Raw genomic sequence first — 21,653 nt, 5'->3', positions numbered from 1 at the left:
TGATATAAAACAATAAGTATCATAAGGTAGAAGATGCACATTCATAATACATACACATAAATATTACACTCAAGAAGTTATTATAAAACAAAGATTATAAATTAATCCCAGTAAAGGTGGCAGGGCCTCCTAGTTAGGAATTAACTTATAATCTTTTAGTAAAATTATAATATGACAAAAATACACACTTTCAACATAAATAACATAAAAATTACAAAAGAAAAATAATAATAATTTAACAATAAGTCTAGCTAATCCCGATGTCACATCTTATCAGAGCGAAACCCAAACAGAAGCCTAAGCTTTACCACCAACATCCTTAGCCTCATGCTAATTATCTGCATCATAATTTAAATATACACAAAAATGACAAGGGAGTGAGAAACTTCTCACTCAGTTGCAGATATAGAAATAAAAGTTAAATAGCACACACACACGCAATATAATTCACATATATAATCAATCTCACATATATGCTTATGTATAATGATTTTCTTGACTTGACTCACTAATGTATGCATGTGGCGCCATACGGAAGTTCACATATCATCATTGGTGACCCGAAGGCACACCTATACAATTGTCGGTGACCCTAAGGTACACCTATCATTGGTGTTCATACACCTCGTTAGCATATCGTGGGTGACCCAAAGGTACACCTTGTTAGTCGTGGGTATGCGGCCTCAGCGGCACACCTGGAGTAATATGTGCATATGATGCATGTCATACATTCACAGACTCAACCTTTAGCATGTTACACATATCATATTCATATTTCATAATTAAGAATTATTTCAATAATCCAATTTAATAGTCCAATAGTCCAACAGTCCAAACAGTCCAACAGTCCAAACAGTCCAACAGTCCAACAGTCCAACAATCCAACAGTCCAGAGGTTGCTTAGGTATCATATTTTTCAATAATAATATATTAAGATCTTTTAAGTAAAGTAGGAAGCTTAAAAGGTAATATAAGATAATAAGGAGGCTCAGCCTTCCATTTAAATAATAGATTACAAATTTATAAATACTTAGGAGGCTTAGCCTTCCATTCAAATAACAGATTCTAATATGTAAATAAATAAGATATAAAACAAAACACATCAATAATACATATTCAAAGAAATAAACAACAGGCAAGGGATCGGGAGCCAATCCAACAAACAAACTATTTAACAATTATTCCCACACCCCCAAGCGAGGTTTCCCACTCCCCCCTTACCTGGGTTTACAGAAATTTGGGCAGAATCTCCTCTCTTCTTTCTTTAAAAGGAATCGGAATTAGGGCAGAATCTCTTCCTCTTTCTCCTTAAACAAGGCACTAGAGCAGAACCTCCTTTTCTTTCTCCTTCTCTCTCTCTTACTTTCTCTCTCTATTTCTCCAGAATTTCCTTCTCTCTAGAATTCTAAATTTTCAAAACCTTAGGCCCCTATTTATAGAAATTTTGAAAATACTATGCACTATGCACTATTCATTAAAATAATATTATAAATTACTATGCACTATGCACTATTCATTAAAATAATATTATAAATTACTATGCACTATGCACTATTCATTAAAATAATAAAATTTATTAAAATTTATAAACTTCAGATCCGCAGCCCCTCTGTAGCCGCCAGTTACTGTGCACATGCACAGTAAAATACTATTTACAAATACGTAAATACGTATTTATGAATAGTGAAAAACGTATACGTGAATAGTAAAATACATGAATAGTAAAATACGTAAATAGTAAAATACTTAAATAAAAATATGACAAACCTTCTAATAATCTCAATAAATATTTAAAATCAAAATAACTTATTGTTTTATTTATTAAAATTTGGGATATTACATTTTTAAACCCTTTAATAATTTCATAAATATTTAAAATACATAAAAATAACCCTTTTTCATTGAATAAAATTTGGGATGTTACATTTACTCCCCTCCTTTTAGAAATTTCGTCCCCGAAATTTGCTTGAAAATATGAATGAATAAACTTCACGTATCTTGCTTTTTAAATCCTATGCAACCTTACTACCTTATTGATGTACAACTCAAAAGATATCTAAGGATACTCTTATGACCTCCTTCTAGGATTGCTTTAAGCTCTGACATACTAGAAATGCACAACTTATCCTTAAATCTCAAAACTTCATCCACTCCAAATTTAAACTCACTCTCCATACCTTGATTCAATTTCTCTACTTCTCTTTCATCTTAGACCATCACGCTTCTGCTGCGCCACTCTGATACATTTTAGCAACTCCTAAATAAATATTAAGAGTACTCTTATGTCCTTTCAAGTTTACTAAGCATCCAAATGTGTCCTTTCTAATATCTTGCTTACTTGGGTCACTAATAAAGGATCTAACTCCTGGTTCCTCTAATCTCACCCATTAATAAGTCAATGCTACTAGAGATAATCTTACACATCAAGCATAAGTTTCTAAATTCTGCAATCAAATTCACTCCTTAAATCATCAAAATAATAAATTAGTGATCATCGTAATCAAAATATCTGCCAAAATATTGTTTTTACTTCTACGATTATCTATAAAGATCAAGCTCCTAAGCATATGTTACATATATCATATCACTAATTTTACTACTCCATCTACAACCAATTCAAATTTTTATCCATCACCTTATCTTATAGCCTCGTATCTTGTCACCAAAATGAATCAACTAATTATATTTTCTCAAATTTCTTTCAATGATCCACTTGTTACTCGAGTCATACCTAGTTTTACATTACTAGGAGTAATCTCACAAGGCAGACTTAAATTTCTAATTTGAGTCCAAAGATCCATAAGGGAAAATATAAAGGTTTCCTACACAAAACATCGGTTACCACAATAACTTTGGCTCAATAACTTTCAAAATTAAAATCTTATTCCTTAAAGATTTTCAACTATCTCTTTCGGTCAGAAGATATTTAAGGCTCTTATGATCGCTAAATACCTCAAGCTTAGTATTATACCAGTAATGTCTCCAAAATCTCAAGTGTAAACATTACAACCCCTAACTCAAGGTCATGGAAATAATCCATCAAACTTGTCTTCAAAACATCACTCTATACCACATAAAACTCACTAAAGTCCGGTAACGTTATCACTAGTCAATGTTTCCATAAGAGTTGAAACTACTCTCAAACCTACTATTCCACATAAAGATAATACTTCCTCCTAGTGAATGTAGTTAAGGGCAATACTATCCTAGAAATTCCTTTAATAATTCTTTAATAATAATAGGCTAACCTAATAAAACTCTTATCCTTCCTAACTGGCTTAGATATTTCCTCATTTTAAACACAACTTCTACCTAAACAGATCCATATTTACCTCAAATGGAATTTACAGGAACTAGAAAACTTACCTCATATAATAAAATAAAATAAATATAATAGTAATTCTTAGACAATTTAACATATACCCATCTTAGATATATCTTCATCTTCAACTATAATATGATCATATCACACCCTAAAATCACTTTCACTAACTACACGACATTCACCAATTGATCCCTAAGGTCATCTATCCACAAATCAACATGCATGCATATTAAATCATATTAGAATACCTACTTTAAACCTGTTTATATACCATTCATAAGTATGTACATGAACAACCTTTACCACATAGCATCATACAACCTTAAACAACCTCTTAATCCACATGATAACATCCCAAATATCTTAACAAAGTCAATTCTTATCATTGCATTGCCTACTAACCCAAAAATATTATTATACAGCCTAATTTCTTTTTTTTAAATAACTATCAAAGAAAACAACACATAGAGAGTTCAATTCTTCCATTTGATCTTATCCTATCATCAAAGAAAACTAATTGATTAAACTACAACTCTTAGAAAGACATAAGATTCCAAAAAGATCATCTCCTTAGCTAAAGATTCAAAAATCACTTCAAGTATATTCAGCGCTTACAACTAAACTTCTGATCATCGAAGCAGTCATAACTAAAGTTTCAAACCTCTGTTTTATCTTTTTCCAATTCCATTGGGAAAATAATATCCAAAGCCATAATCTTCATAAAGACCGCAAAAAAAAAAAAAAAAAAAAAAAAAAAAAAAAAAAAATCTAATTCTGTCAATATGATACTCAAACTGTCAAAACTGTAGCGAAAATATTTTCTACACCAAACAACATTAGTGTATCAATATATCTAATGTCACAAAGTACCTCAACTCTTTCCAAATTCACTCCTCAATTTCTCGTTCAAGCTTCTCAATACTATCCTCAACCGCAATAACTCACATGCTACCTAAACCATAAATAATTAACTTGTCAATAATAACACTTAAGGGAATTATCATCATTTCGATCTCTCACCAAGGAGACAACCACCCTTAGATTGAACCTGCTACAACTATAGATGTCAAAAACTCCACCAATCATAAACTCTTAGTACACTCAATGTATCACTCACATCCAAGGTTCTAATAGCTCTAGTTGGCTAACACTATCATGACTATCTTTCCTCTAATTACATAGCAATATCAAAATCAACAATATCAACACAAAACAAACATCATCATCATAATACACAACAAATAAAACATAGTCAGAGTACACAACAGAGTCATGATAAGCACATAACACACACGTTCGATTAAATCGACCTGGCTCTGATACCACTAAATGTGACACCCTCTACCCCAATATCATTAATAAACATAAACTATATTTATAAAAGATTTTCATAGAATGATATAAAACAATAAGTATCATAAGGTAGAAGATGCACATTCATAATACATACACATAAATATTACACTCAAGAAGTTATTATAAAACAAAGATTATAAATTAATCCCAGTAAAGGTGGCAGGGCCTCCTAGTTAGGAATTTGTTGAAGATTGAAGAATCTACATCTGGAAGATGTTCCCTAGAAGTTTTAGTTTTGATGTTTTGTTCATGTTGCTTTTTATTTTAAGCCTATGTCAAAAGGATAATGTATTGATTGTTTAAAAGATTAGGCTTGTATGTGTTTGTTTGTTATGTGTTAAAAATTAGTAATTAACATGAAGGTGAAAATATCATAATACTCATTTTTCTTATTTCATTCATTGTTGAGAACATGAAGTATTAATTTACTGAGTGTTTGAGACTTTAAATGAAAACTTGAAAACATCAGAAATTTTCTGAGTTAAGGAATAGATTACCTGAACTGGTAATAGATTACCTGACTCATGTTGAAAAACTGATTGATACTGGATTAATCGATTACCATGTGTGGTAATAGATTACCAAACTGATTCTGATGATTTCAAGAGGAAAAAGGATCGTGTTAATCGATTATCTCTTTAAAGTAATCGATTACCTCTGTTCCAAATGTGAGTTTTGTGTTATTTTGGCATCGTGTTAATCGATTACCATGTTAGGTAATAGATTAAAACAGGAGCTGAAACAATTAGTTCAGTTATTCTAACTCGTGGTAATAGATTACCATCACAGGTAATAGATTATCTCTGTTATGAATATAACTGAAATAACTGTTTCCTTGCACATGAAAATTGTCTTTAAATAAGATTAAAACTGAAGTTTTTTTAGAAAAGAAAAAAGAAGAAAAAAAAGAGAATTTTCACACACGGAAAGAAGTTTTTTTTGAATACACATTACTGCAAAAGAGAAAAAGATTTTCTGAAAAAGAAAGAAAGATCATATCTGCTGAAAATCAACTTTTGGAAAAAGAAGTGTGCAAGATCAATTCAAGAAGATGAAGTTCATATAGAAAATTCATTCTAAACTGGTTTATGTTGTTGAAGATCATATCTACACGAACAGGTGTACTCGTTTCTGATCTTTTATTGTTTGAATGGTTTTAACTCTTGAGATTAGAGAATCTCTGGAAGAGTTGTGTAAAGAGAAATCTTGAGATAGGTTTTTCTCAAGTAGGATATTGTGGGATCAATATTCTTGGGTTATATGTTTCTTGTGGAGTCAAGAAATGGTTTGTTAATCTTGTGGGTGTCAAGATTTGCTTGTTAAATTCATTGATTGGATATTGCTTGTGCAGGGTGCTTGTAAAGAATATCAATAGTGGATTTGACTGGATTTAGAGGTGTATCTAAATCTGAAACTGGATGTAGGCCTTTGGATGGCTGAACCAGTATATATCTTGGTGCATGATTTTCTTAACCCTTACACTCTTTACATTCTGTATAAGTTTCTTGATTAATGTTGTATGAAGAAAAACATTATCTGCAGAAACTGAACTTTAAAGATTCTTGGTAATTGATAAATTCAATCTTTACATATCTTGTTATTCAAATCTTGTTGGATAAGCTGTGCATTTATAACTCTGAATTACCTTTTATGTTTAAAGGTTTGTTTTAAATCAAGATTTGTTTGGTAAAGATTTAGAAAGCAAACAAGAAAAGGAAAAATAACATAGAATCTATTCAACCCCCCCCTTCTAGATTCTAACCGTAGGGACCAACAATTGGTACCAGAGCTGTATCTTGTAAAACATTCAAGACTAGATCTTTAGAAAGGTTAGATGGCTGGTAATCAATTACCGTTTGCTGAAGGTGCTTCTATAAACAGACCCCCATTGTTTTGTGGAGATAACTATCCCTTTTGGAAAGTTAGAATGAAAATTTTCATGGAATCTGTTCATAGAAATATTTGGCAGGCCGTAATCACAGATTACAAAATACCCACTAAGATAGAGGGAGGAAAAGAAATTGAGAAACCATATGATAGCTGGGATCAAAGTGAAATTAGAAGAGCAGAGAATGATGCAAAAGCTTTAAATATCATACATTCTGCACTAAATTCTGATGAATTTTTTAGAATTTCAGCTTGTTCTACAGCAAAGGAAGCTTGGGATTTAATCCAAGTAACACATGAAGGAACTCCAGAAGTGAGAAGAGCTAGAAAGAACACACTCATTCAGGAATATGAAACCTTCAGAATGAATCAAGGTGAAACTGTCATGGATATGCAAAAGAGGTTCATTCACATAATAAATCACCTAAAAGGATTAGGGAAAGACTTCGTGGAAGAAGAAGTAAATGTCAAAATCCTGAAGTCACTAAACAGAAGATGGCAACCAACTGTCACAGCAATTACAGAGTCAAAGAACTTAGCTCAGATGACAAGTGCTGAGTTATTTGGAAAGCTAAGAGAATATGAGATGGATCTGTCAAGGATTGCTGATGAAGAACAAAAAGATAAAAAGGCAAAAGGTCTGGCCTTAAAGGTAAAAGAATCCTCAAGTGATGAAGAGGATAGCAGCAATGAAAGTTCTGAACAAGAAGAATTAAATCTAATGGTGAAGAATTTCAGAAAATTCATGAGAAGGAAGAACAACAATAAGAGATTCTCCAGTCAGAAGAAATCCTTCAAGAAGAATGAAAACTCATCTCCAAAGTTCAAATGTTTTGAATGTGGAAAAGCTGGACACATGAGAGCTGACTGTCCAAACCTGAAAAAGAATGAGGAGACGAAACAAAAGTTCAGATCAAAGAAAAAGAAAGCATACATAGCATGGGAAGAGAATGCCTCAACAACTTCAAGTGATAGTGATGAGGATCAGGAAGCAAATCTCTGTCTCATGACCAAACATAATTCAGATTATGAGGTATATGATTCTGACTCATCTATTGACTCGTATGATGAATTGCAAAATGCATTTGCTGAACTGTATGCTAAAGCAAGGAAATTAGAAAAATCAAACAATGTTTACAAAAAGAAAATGACACACATGAGAGATAAAATTTCTGATTTAGAGAATGATAACAAGAAACTACTTTCAGATATCTCTAAACTAAAGTCACCATGTGAGAACTGTGAAACATTGTATGCTGCATTAAAAGCAAAGGATAAAGAAAAACAGAATGTTAATGTTATGAAATCCATTAATTCCCACTCATGTAACTATTGTATGAAATCTGGTCATAACTACTACAGATGCATGATAAGGAAATTTGGCATTCCTAGTGGAAAATATAAATGGATTAAGAAATTAGATTATGTACTCACTGATTCTCCAGGACCCAAGATCCATTGGGTACCAAAATCAAATTGAATAACTTGTGTTGCAGGTGTGCTTGAGAGCAAAGCAATCAATGTGGTACTTAGACAGCGGCTGCTCAAGACACATGACAGGAGATAAAAGCAAATTTATCTCATTACAGGAAAAAGAAGGAGGATCCGTAACATATGGAGATAACAACAAAGGCAGAATACTAGGCTCAGGAAGTGTTGGTAACAATTCCAATACTCTCATTGAAAATGTCCTGTATGTAGAAGGTCTCAAATATAACCTGCTTAGTATTAGCCAGCTTTGTGACAAAAATTACAATATCTCTTTTAATAATCAATGTTGTATGGTTTGTGATAAGGAATCAAATGAAGTACTGCTTATAGGAAAAAGAGTCAATAACATATACATCTTAGACTTAGAGCATTCATCATCCAATTCTTGTCTCACATCACATGATAATGTAACATGGTTATGGCATAGACGCATTGCACATATAAATGCAGATCAGTTAAATAGACTTGCATCTAAAGATCTTGTTAGTGGTCTTCCAAAGATCAAGTTCTCTAAACAAGGACTTTGTGATGCATGTCAAAAGGGAAAGCAGACTAGAGCTTCTTTTAAATCAAAGAAAGTTATGTCAACCTCTAGACCGCTGGAACTTTTGCACATGGATCTCTTTGGACCATCAAGAACCAAAAGTCTAGGTGGAAACACTTATGCTTTAGTTCTCATTGATGACTACTCCAGATTCACATGGGTTGCATTTATATCCCATAAAGACAATGCTTTTAAAGCCTTTAGAATCATTTCAAAAAGAATTCAGAATGAAAAGGACTTGAAAATTAAATCTTTGCGAAGTGATCATGGTGGTGAATTTCAAAATGAATCTTTTCAAACTTTTTTGTGAAGAAAATGGTATTAATCACAATTTTTCTGTCCCTAGAACTCCTCAACAAAATGGAGTTGTAGAGAGGAAAAATAGATCTCTAATAGAGCTAGCAAGAGCCATGTTAAATGAAAATGGTTTACCAAAATACTTTTGGACTGATGCAGTAAACACTGCATGCTATGTTCTAAATAGAATCTTGATTAGACCTATTTTAAAGAAAACACCATATGAGCTTTACAAAGGAAGAAAGCCTGACATTTCACATTTTAAAGTGTTTGGCTGTAAGTGTTTTGTTCTGAATAATGGAAAAGACACTCTTGGAAAATTTGATGCTAAGGCTGATGAAGGAGTTTTTATTGGATATTCTGCAATTAGCAAAGCATATAGAGTCTTTAACAAAAGTACCTTATCTGTTGAAGAATCTATACATGTTACCTTTGATGAAACTAACATCCTTGAAAAAGGAAAATCTCTTAATGATGAAGATGAGATAGGTGACAGCATTACACAAGAAGAAGAAAAACTGGAACTACAGCAGAAAACACCATCTGAAGACACATCACTACCCAAAGAATGGAGGAAACCCAAAGATCTATCTATGGATAACATTCTTGGAGATATAAATAAGGGAGTTTCTACTAGACACTCTTTTAATCTTCTAAGTGATGATATGGCATTTGTTTCTCAAATTGAACCATTATGTGTGGAACATGCATTAAAAGATGAATTCTGGATAATGGCCATGCATGATGAACTGAATCAATTCAAAAGAAATGATGTTTGGATTTTAGTTCCTTTCAATAAGAATATGAATGTCATTGGTACAAAATGGGTTTTCAGAAACAAACTAAATGAAGAAGGTGTTATAGTTAAAAATAAAGCTAGATTAGTAGCCAAAGGATACAATCAACAGGAAGGTATAGACTTTGGTGAAACATATGCTCCAGTTGCTAGATTAGAAGCTGTTAGGCTTTTACTTGCATTTGCTTGTGTGTTTGATTTCAAACTATATCAAATGGATGTGAAAAGTGCATTTTTAAATGGTTTAATTGATGAAGAAGTTTATGTAGATCAACCACCTGGTTTTGTTGACTGCAAATTACCTAAGCATGTTTACAAGCTCAAGAAAGCTTTGTATGGACTGAAACAAGCTCCAAGGAAATGGTATGAAAGGCTAAGTAAGTTTCTACTAACTCATGACTTTCAAAGAGGTAATGTTGATAAAACTCTTTTCATAAAGAGAAAATCAAAAGATATTCTGCTGATTCAGATTTATGTTGATGATATAATATTTGGATCAACTAACCAATCTCTTTGTGAAGAATTTGTTTCCAATATGCAGAAGGAGTTTGATATGTCTATGATGGGAGAATTAAGCTTCTTCCTAGGACTACAAGTCAAACAAATGGAAAATGGAATTTTTCTACATCAAACTAAATATAGCAAAGAACTGTTAAAGAAATTTGATATGGAGAATTGTAAGATATCAAATACTCCTATGTCTACTAATTGTTATCTAGATAGTGATATTGCAGGAAAAGATGTTGAAGAATCAATGTATAGAGGGATCATTGGATCTCTTCTGTATCTAACAGCTAGCAGACCTGACATCATGTACAGTGTATGTGTATGTGCTAGATTCCAATCAAAACCAAAGGAATCACATCTGAAGGCTGTAAAGAAAATACTGAAGTATTTGAAAGGCACAATCAATGTTGGATTGTGGTATCCTAAAGGTACTTCTCCATCTTTAACTGGTTACTCTGACTCCGATTTTGCTGGTTGTAAATTGGATAGGAAAAGTACAAGTGGAACGTGCCACACGTTTGGAGAATGTCTCATATCGTGGCAGAGCAAGAAACAAGCTTGTGTAGCACTCTCAACTGCTGAAGCTGAGTATATAGCTGCTGGAAGCTGCTGTGCTCAGTCAATTTGGTTTAAACATCAACTTCAAGACTTTGGTTTGAAGATTGATCACATACCACTGAAGTGTGACAACACAAGTGCAATTAACATTTCAAGGAATCCTATTCTACACTCAAGAACTAAGCACATTGAAGTTAGACATCACTTTATCAGAGATCATGTAGAGAAAGGAGACTGTGACATCAAATTCATAATGTCAGAAGATCAACTTGCTGACATCTTTACAAAGCCTCTACCAAAGGAAAGATTTTTCAAGCTAAGAACCAATCTTGGTATCATTAGTGAGTCCAATCTATCCTAAATCTCATAATTAAAGTATGATTGTGTGAATATGCATGAAATTGCTAAGCACTTATAGGTTTAAACTTGATGTATGTGCACTCATAATAGGAAATCACACAAAACACAGTATGCCCTGTATCTGCACACATTTCTCTGTGATAATCGATTACCTATCGGGTTAATCGATTACCATTGGAAGAAATGAAGAAATTGCTGAAAAATCAACAGCAGTAATCGATTATCAATTTTCAGTAATCGACTACCTCTGCTACTTTGATGCAATTTCTGATGCATACCCACTGTGATAATCGATTACCAACTGGGTTAATCAATTACCACTCACTCACTTGCATAATTACCCTGTTTCAGTTGCGAGATAATCGATTACCAACTGGGTTAATCGATTACCTGACGCGAACCCCTATTTTTTTTGTACTCAAAAACCCTCTTTAAATCTGTTTCGAATTCAAATTAATTCAAAACTCTCTCCATTTTTACTTCAAACTAAAACGAACGAAACCCCTGGTTCCCTTTTCTATCTCAAAATCTATTTCAAAACCTAACCCTAAGCCCCATTCATGGAAAGTCTTGGCAAAGGAAAGCGTGTAAAGCACATAGCCAACAGAGATTACCCTCGTCCTACTACTCAAGGTCAAGGTACATCTAAAAAGAAGAAACAAGAGTCCTCTCGTCCAGAACCTGAAGAAGAATATTCTCATTCGTGGTTCACAAGGAAGTCTCAAGAGGAAACTTTCAATGAGTCTTTTGCTTGCAAAGACATTGTGGCTCCAAAGGTACTCTACTCGTCTTGGCTTATAGAGCAAGGTTTTACATTTCCTACTCTGTTATCTAGTCAAGGAGTTAGCAAATTTGTTGGGTTAAGTGGACTGTACTACCCTGATCTTGTTAGGGTCTTTTACTCAAATTTGGGAAAAGATGAAAATGGTGCTTTGGTTTCAGAAGTTAAAGGAATAAAAGTTACTCTATCTGCTGATGTATTTTTGAAGATTGGTGGATTAACCAGAAATGGTATTAAACCTACCTTCAATGAATTAAAGATGAAAAATTTCTTAATAGATAAAGATACGTTTTTTATGAGTATGCTGAGGGATGTTTCAGCCTGGGAGGCTAATAAAGAATACAAAAGAAAAGAAAAGAGGAAAATTACATATAATGCTGGAGGTCTACGAATGGAAGATAGACTCCTACATTATGTAATTGTCTGGATTCTGGCAGCAAGGGGGAGCAATCACGCACAAATCAGTGAAGAAGATATGGCACTGCTCGCAGCTTTTAAGAACAACATTCAAGTTGATTGGGTATATGTGGTAGAAGACATAATGCTAAAGACAAGGAGGTTAATGGACTGCAAGTGTCCATATGCTGTGTTCATAAGCAAGGTATTGGTGTTCTATAAAGTTCCCTTAACTGGTGAAGCAAAAGAGGTCACCAGAGATGTTCATGATATCAAGGATAGAGCTCTGAAAATGATGAAGCTAGTGAAAACAGATGCTGGTTGGATAGCAAAGGAAGATGTTCCTACTGCTGAGACTACAGAGCCGTCTCAACCTGAAGTTCAAATTGAAGAAGAGGAAGGTGCTGAAGAGCCCAAGCCTCTTTCTACTTTTGAGCTATCTGTTCTGGCAAAGCTAGATGACATCAGAGAAACTCAGAGAAGAGATTATCAAGAGCTGAAGGCTTGTTTTGAATCTATATCTGAACGACTGGATGCGATGAACATACCCTACCCTGAAGAACTTTAGTTATGCATTACATTTTAGGCACTGCATTTTAATTTGTTCTGCATAAATACTTTGATTTATATTTCAGACTTAAAGTTTGTAATAGTTGTAGTATTTGTATGCTTCTGAACATTTTTAATGCTTATATGATGAAAGTCTTATTAAGTGCTTGTTGTTTTTGTTGCATAAGTATCATGTTATTTCTCTGTTTACTCTGTTTTTTTTTGGTTTGGTTAAATGTTTATATGGTTGTTTATGTATTGTATAAGAAATAAATGGAAATAGAACTGCATAATGCTTTGTATGGAAGTTTTTGTTCTAGACATATGCAGGTTCAAATTCAAGTTCAAATTTCAAACAAACAAGTGAAACAAAACAACATGATGATTGTGAAAGTCAACATGAAGAGTTTGGCTCATCAAAACCAAAAAGGGGGAGATTGTTGAAGATTGAAGAATCTACATCTGGAAGATGTTCCCTAGAAGTTTTAGTTTTGATGTTTTGTTCATGTTGCTTTTTATTTTAAGCCTATGTCAAAAGGATAATGTATTGATTGTTTAAAAGATTAGGCTTGTATGTGTTTGTTTGTTATGTGTTAAAAATTAGTAATTAACATGAAGGTGAAAATATCATAATACTCATTTTTCTTATTTCATTCATTGTTGAGAACATGAAGTATTAATTTACTGAGTGTTTGAGACTTTAAATGAAAACTTGAAAACATCAGAAATTTTCTGAGTTAAGGAATAGATTACCTGAACTGGTAATAGATTACCTGACTCATGTTGAAAAACTGATTGATACTGGATTAATCGATTACCATGTGTGGTAATAGATTACCAAACTGATTCTGATGATTTCAAGAGGAAAAAGGATCGTGTTAATCGATTATCTCTTTAAAGTAATCGATTACCTCTGTTCCAAATGTGAGTTTTGTGTTATTTTGGCATCGTGTTAATCGATTACCATGTTAGGTAATAGATTAAAACAGGAGCTGAAACAATTAGTTCAGTTATTCTAACTCGTGGTAATAGATTACCATCACAGGTAATAGATTATCTCTGTTATGAATATAACTGAAATAACTGTTTCCTTGCACATGAAAATTGTCTTTAAATAAGATTAAAACTGAAGTTTTTTTAGAAAAGAAAAAAGAAGAAAAAAAAGAGAATTTTCACACACGGAAAGAAGTTTTTTTTGAATACACATTACTGCAAAAGAGAAAAAGATTTTCTGAAAAAGAAAGAAAGATCATATCTGCTGAAAATCAACTTTTGGAAAAAGAAGTGTGCAAGATCAATTCAAGAAGATGAAGTTCATATAGAAAATTCATTCTAAACTGGTTTATGTTGTTGAAGATCATATCTACACGAACAGGTGTACTCGTTTCTGATCTTTTATTGTTTGAATGGTTTTAACTCTTGAGATTAGAGAATCTCTGGAAGAGTTGTGTAAAGAGAAATCTTGAGATAGGTTTTTCTCAAGTAGGATATTGTGGGATCAATATTCTTGGGTTATATGTTTCTTGTGGAGTCAAGAAATGGTTTGTTAATCTTGTGGGTGTCAAGATTTGCTTGTTAAATTCATTGATTGGATATTGCTTGTGCAGGGTGCTTGTAAAGAATATCAATAGTGGATTTGACTGGATTTAGAGGTGTATCTAAATCTGAAACTGGATGTAGGCCTTTGGATGGCTGAACCAGTATATATCTTGGTGCATGATTTTCTTAACCCTTACACTCTTTACATTCTGTATAAGTTTCTTGATTAATGTTGTATGAAGAAAAACATTATCTGCAGAAACTGAACTTTAAAGATTCTTGGTAATTGATAAATTCAATCTTTACATATCTTGTTATTCAAATCTTGTTGGATAAGCTGTGCATTTATAACTCTGAATTACCTTTTATGTTTAAAGGTTTGTTTTAAATCAAGATTTGTTTGGTAAAGATTTAGAAAGCAAACAAGAAAAGGAAAAATAACATAGAATCTATTCAACCCCCCCCTTCTAGATTCTAACCGTAGGGACCAACAGAATTAACTTATAATCTTTTAGTAAAATTATAATATGACAAAAATACACACTTTCAACATAAATAACATAAAAATTACAAAAGAAAAATAATAATAATTTAACAATAAGTCTAGCTAATCCCGATGTCACATCTTATCAGAGCGAAACCCAAACAGAAGCCTAAGCTTTACCACCAACATCCTTAGCCTCATGCTAATTATCTGCATCATAATTTAAATATACACAAAAATGACAAGGGAGTGAGAAACTTCTCACTCAGTTGCAGATATAGAAATAAAAGTTAAATAGCACACACACACGCAATATAATTCACATATATAATCAATCTCACATATATGCTTATGTATAATGATTTTCTTGACTTGACTCACTAATGTATGCATGTGGCGCCATACGGAAGTTCACATATCATCATTGGTGACCCGAAGGCACACCTATACAATTGTCGGTGACCCTAAGGTACACCTATCATTGGTGTTCATACACCTCGTTAGCATATCGTGGGTGACCCAAAGGTACACCTTGTTAGTCGTGGGTATGCGGCCTCAGCGGCACACCTGGAGTAATATGTGCATATGATGCATGTCATACATTCACAGACTCAACCTTTAGCATGTTACACATATCATATTCATATTTCATAATTAAGAATTATTTCAATAATCCAATTTAATAGTCCAATAGTCCAACAGTCCAAACAGTCCAACAGTCCAAACAGTCCAACAGTCCAACAGTCCAACAATCCAACAGTCCAGAGGTTGCTTAGGTATCATATTTTTCAATAATAATATATTAAGATCTTTTAAGTAAAGTAGGAAGCTTAAAAGGTAATATAAGATAATAAGGAGGCTCAGCCTTCCATTTAAATAATAGATTACAAATTTATAAATACTTAGGAGGCTTAGCCTTCCATTCAAATAACAGATTCTAATATGTAAATAAATAAGATATAAAACAAAACACATCAATAATACATATTCAAAGAAATAAACAACAGGCAAGGGATCGGGAGCCAATCCAACAAACAAACTATTTAACAATTATTCCCACACCCCCAAGCGAGGTTTCCCACTCCCCCCTTACCTGGGTTTACAGAAATTTGGGCAGAATCTCCTCTCTTCTTTCTTTAAAAGGAATCGGAATTAGGGCAGAATCTCTTCCTCTTTCTCCTTAAACAAGGCACTAGAGCAGAACCTCCTTTTCTTTCTCCTTCTCTCTCTCTTACTTTCTCTCTCTATTTCTCCAGAATTTCCTTCTCTCTAGAATTCTAAATTTTCAAAACCTTAGGCCCCTATTTATAGAAATTTTGAAAATACTATGCACTATGCACTATTCATTAAAATAATATTATAAATTACTATGCACTATGCACTATTCATTAAAATAATATTATAAATTACTATGCACTATGCACTATTCATTAAAATAATAAAATTTATTAAAATTTATAAACTTCAGATCCGCAGCCCCTCTGTAGCCGCCAGTTACTGTGCACATGCACAGTAAAATACTATTTACAAATACGTAAATACGTATTTATGAATAGTGAAAAACGTATACGTGAATAGTAAAATACATGAATAGTAAAATACGTAAATAGTAAAATACTTAAATAAAAATATGACAAACCTTCTAATAATCTCAATAAATATTTAAAATCAAAATAACTTATTGTTTTATTTATTAAAATTTGGGATATTACATTTTTAAACCCTTTAATAATTTCATAAATATTTAAAATACATAAAAATAACCCTTTTTCATTGAATAAAATTTGGGATGTTACATTTACTCCCCTCCTTTTAGAAATTTCGTCCCCGAAATTTGCTTGAAAATATGAATGAATAAACTTCACGTATCTTGCTTTTTAAATCCTATGCAACCTTACTACCTTATTGATGTACAACTCAAAAGATATCTAAGGATACTCTTATGACCTCCTTCTAGGATTGCTTTAAGCTCTGACATACTAGAAATGCACAACTTATCCTTAAATCTCAAAACTTCATCCACTCCAAATTTAAACTCACTCTCCATACCTTGATTCAATTTCTCTACTTCTCTTTCATCTTAGACCATCACGCTTCTGCTGCGCCACTCTGATACATTTTAGCAACTCCTAAATAAATATTAAGAGTACTCTTATGTCCTTTCAAGTTTACTAAGCATCCAAATGTGTCCTTTCTAATATCTTGCTTACTTGGGTCACTAATAAAGGATCTAACTCCTGGTTCCTCTAATCTCACCCATTAATAAGTCAATGCTACTAGAGATAATCTTACACATCAAGCATAAGTTTCTAAATTCTGCAATCAAATTCACTCCTTAAATCATCAAAATAATAAATTAGTGATCATCGTAATCAAAATATCTGCCAAAATATTGTTTTTACTTCTACGATTATCTATAAAGATCAAGCTCCTAAGCATATGTTACATATATCATATCACTAATTTTACTACTCCATCTACAACCAATTCAAATTTTTATCCATCACCTTATCTTATAGCCTCGTATCTTGTCACCAAAATGAATCAACTAATTATATTTTCTCAAATTTCTTTCAATGATCCACTTGTTACTCGAGTCATACCTAGTTTTACATTACTAGGAGTAATCTCACAAGGCAGACTTAAATTTCTAATTTGAGTCCAAAGATCCATAAGGGAAAATATAAAGGTTTCCTACACAAAACATCGGTTACCACAATAACTTTGGCTCAATAACTTTCAAAATTAAAATCTTATTCCTTAAAGATTTTCAACTATCTCTTTCGGTCAGAAGATATTTAAGGCTCTTATGATCGCTAAATACCTCAAGCTTAGTATTATACCAGTAATGTCTCCAAAATCTCAAGTGTAAACATTACAACCCCTAACTCAAGGTCATGGAAATAATCCATCAAACTTGTCTTCAAAACATCACTCTATACCACATAAAACTCACTAAAGTCCGGTAACGTTATCACTAGTCAATGTTTCCATAAGAGTTGAAACTACTCTCAAACCTACTATTCCACATAAAGATAATACTTCCTCCTAGTGAATGTAGTTAAGGGCAATACTATCCTAGAAATTCCTTTAATAATTCTTTAATAATAATAGGCTAACCTAATAAAACTCTTATCCTTCCTAACTGGCTTAGATATTTCCTCATTTTAAACACAACTTCTACCTAAACAGATCCATATTTACCTCAAATGGAATTTACAGGAACTAGAAAACTTACCTCATATAATAAAATAAAATAAATATAATAGTAATTCTTAGACAATTTAACATATACCCATCTTAGATATATCTTCATCTTCAACTATAATATGATCATATCACACCCTAAAATCACTTTCACTAACTACACGACATTCACCAATTGATCCCTAAGGTCATCTATCCACAAATCAACATGCATGCATATTAAATCATATTAGAATACCTACTTTAAACCTGTTTATATACCATTCATAAGTATGTACATGAACAACCTTTACCACATAGCATCATACAACCTTAAACAACCTCTTAATCCACATGATAACATCCCAAATATCTTAACAAAGTCAATTCTTATCATTGCATTGCCTACTAACCCAAAAATATTATTATACAGCCTAATTTCTTTTTTTTAAATAACTATCAAAGAAAACAACACATAGAGAGTTCAATTCTTCCATTTGATCTTATCCTATCATCAAAGAAAACTAATTGATTAAACTACAACTCTTAGAAAGACATAAGATTCCAAAAAGATCATCTCCTTAGCTAAAGATTCAAAAATCACTTCAAGTATATTCAGCGCTTACAACTAAACTTCTGATCATCGAAGCAGTCATAACTAAAGTTTCAAACCTCTGTTTTATCTTTTTCCAATTCCATTGGGAAAATAATATCCAAAGCCATAATCTTCATAAAGACCGCAAAAAAAAAAAAAAAAAAAAAAAAAAAAAAAAAATCTAATTCTGTCAATATGATACTCAAACTGTCAAAACTGTAGCGAAAATATTTTCTACACCAAACAACATTAGTGTATCAATATATCTAATGTCACAAAGTACCTCAACTCTTTCCAAATTCACTCCTCAATTTCTCGTTCAAGCTTCTCAATACTATCCTCAACCGCAATAACTCACATGCTACCTAAACCATAAATAATTAACTTGTCAATAATAACACTTAAGGGAATTATCATCATTTCGATCTCTCACCAAGGAGACAACCACCCTTAGATTGAACCTGCTACAACTATAGATGTCAAAAACTCCACCAATCATAAACTCTTAGTACACTCAATGTATCACTCACATCCAAGGTTCTAATAGCTCTAGTTGGCTAACACTATCATGACTATCTTTCCTCTAATTACATAGCAATATCAAAATCAACAATATCAACACAAAACAAACATCATCATCATAATACACAACAAATAAAACATAGTCAGAGTACACAACAGAGTCATGATAAGCACATAACACACACGTTCGATTAAATCGACCTGGCTCTGATACCACTAAATGTGACACCCTCTACCCCAATATCATTAATAAACATAAACTATATTTATAAAAGATTTTCATAGAATGATATAAAACAATAAGTATCATAAGGTAGAAGATGCACATTCATAATACATACACATAAATATTACACTCAAGAAGTTATTATAAAACAAAGATTATAAATTAATCCCAGTAAAGGTGGCAGGGCCTCCTAGTTAGGAATTAACTTATAATCTTTTAGTAAAATTATAATATGACAAAAATACACACTTTCAACATAAATAACATAAAAATTACAAAAGAAAAATAATAATAATTTAACAATAAGTCTAGCTAATCCCGATGTCACATCTTATCAGAGCGAAACCCAAACAGAAGCCTAAGCTTTACCACCAACATCCTTAGCCTCATGCTAATTATCTGCATCATAATTTAAATATACACAAAAATGACAAGGGAGTGAGAAACTTCTCACTCAGTTGCAGATATAGAAATAAAAGTTAAATAGCACACACACACGCAATATAATTCACATATATAATCAATCTCACATATATGCTTATGTATAATGATTTTCTTGACTTGACTCACTAATGTATGCATGTGGCGCCATACGGAAGTTCACATATCATCATTGGTGACCCGAAGGCACACCTATACAATTGTCGGTGACCCTAAGGTACACCTATCATTGGTGTTCATACACCTCGTTAGCATATCGTGGGTGACCCAAAGGTACACCTTGTTAGTCGTGGGTATGCGGCCTCAGCGGCACACCTGGAGTAATATGTGCATATGATGCATGTCATACATTCACAGACTCAACCTTTAGCATGTTACACATATCATATTCATATTTCATAATTAAGAATTATTTCAATAATCCAATTTAATAGTCCAATAGTCCAACAGTCCAAACAGTCCAACAGTCCAAACAGTCCAACAGTCCAACAGTCCAACAATCCAACAGTCCAGAGGTTGCTTAGGTATCATATTTTTCAATAATAATATATTAAGATCTTTTAAGTAAAGTAGGAAGCTTAAAAGGTAATATAAGATAATAAGGAGGCTCAGCCTTCCATTTAAATAATAGATTACAAATTTATAAATACTTAGGAGGCTTAGCCTTCCATTCAAATAACAGATTCTAATATGTAAATAAATAAGATATAAAACAAAACACATCAATAATACATATTCAAAGAAATAAACAACAGGCAAGGGATCGGGAGCCAATCCAACAAACAAACTATTTAACAATTATTCCCACACCCCCAAGCGAGGTTTCCCACTCCCCCCTTACCTGGGTTTACAGAAATTTGGGCAGAATCTCCTCTCTTCTTTCTTTAAAAGGAATCGGAATTAGGGCAGAATCTCTTCCTCTTTCTCCTTAAACAAGGCACTAGAGCAGAACCTCCTTTTCTTTCTCCTTCTCTCTCTCTTACTTTCTCTCTCTATTTCTCCAGAATTTCCTTCTCTCTAGAATTCTAAATTTTCAAAACCTTAGGCCCCTATTTATAGAAATTTTGAAAATACTATGCACTATGCACTATTCATTAAAATAATATTATAAATTACTATGCACTATGCACTATTCATTAAAATAATATTATAAATTACTATGCACTATGCACTATTCATTAAAATAATAAAATTTATTAAAATTTATAAACTTCAGATCCGCAGCCCCTCTGTAGCCGCCAGTTACTGTGCACATGCACAGTAAAATACTATTTACAAATACGTAAATACGTATTTATGAATAGTGAAAAACGTATACGTGAATAGTAAAATACATGAATAGTAAAATACGTAAATAGTAAAATACTTAAATAAAAATATGACAAACCTTCTAATAATCTCAATAAATATTTAAAATCAAAATAACTTATTGTTTTATTTATTAAAATTTGGGATATTACATTTTTAAACCCTTTAATAATTTCATAAATATTTAAAATACATAAAAATAACCCTTTTTCATTGAATAAAATTTGGGATGTTACAAATGTCACTAGGGAATATCCCTGGGGGTATGCTGCCAAATTGGCGAAGTACCCAACCTATTCATGTCGAAATGCCAGTACCTTACTTAGGACCAAATCCACAAATGCACCTATCCTCACAGGGATATAATCCTAGACCAAATGGTTTGGGTTTTGCGATGCAAGACCCATATCAACATGTAGGGACAAGCCAGGAAGGGTCCTTGATTCGACAGGGTAGTTATGTACCTACGGGTATTAGTAATCAAGCCATGATGGCTCTTCGACAA

General features: G+C 32.5%; 1 long non-coding RNA gene across 1 annotated transcript; it reads right to left on the bottom strand.

The window, feature by feature from the left end:
- On the bottom strand, nucleotides 1-21,340 carry LOC145956729 (uncharacterized). Its single transcript, XR_014432973.1, has 2 exons — nucleotides 18,327-21,340; nucleotides 1-3,656 (listed from the first exon to the last, which is right to left on the bottom strand). It is a non-coding gene; the product is annotated as an uncharacterized LOC145956729 (long non-coding RNA).
- Nucleotides 21,341-21,653: the final 313 nt, after the last annotated feature.

The sequence above is a fragment of the Cajanus cajan genome, chromosome 4 (genome assembly GCF_000230855.2).
Source record: "Cajanus cajan strain Asha chromosome 4, NIPB_CcT2T_4, whole genome shotgun sequence".
Classification (NCBI taxonomy): domain Eukaryota; kingdom Viridiplantae; phylum Streptophyta; class Magnoliopsida; order Fabales; family Fabaceae; genus Cajanus; species Cajanus cajan.
The sequence above is the reverse complement of the archived record's forward strand: the minus strand, read 5'-3'. Positions and strand labels throughout refer to the sequence as shown.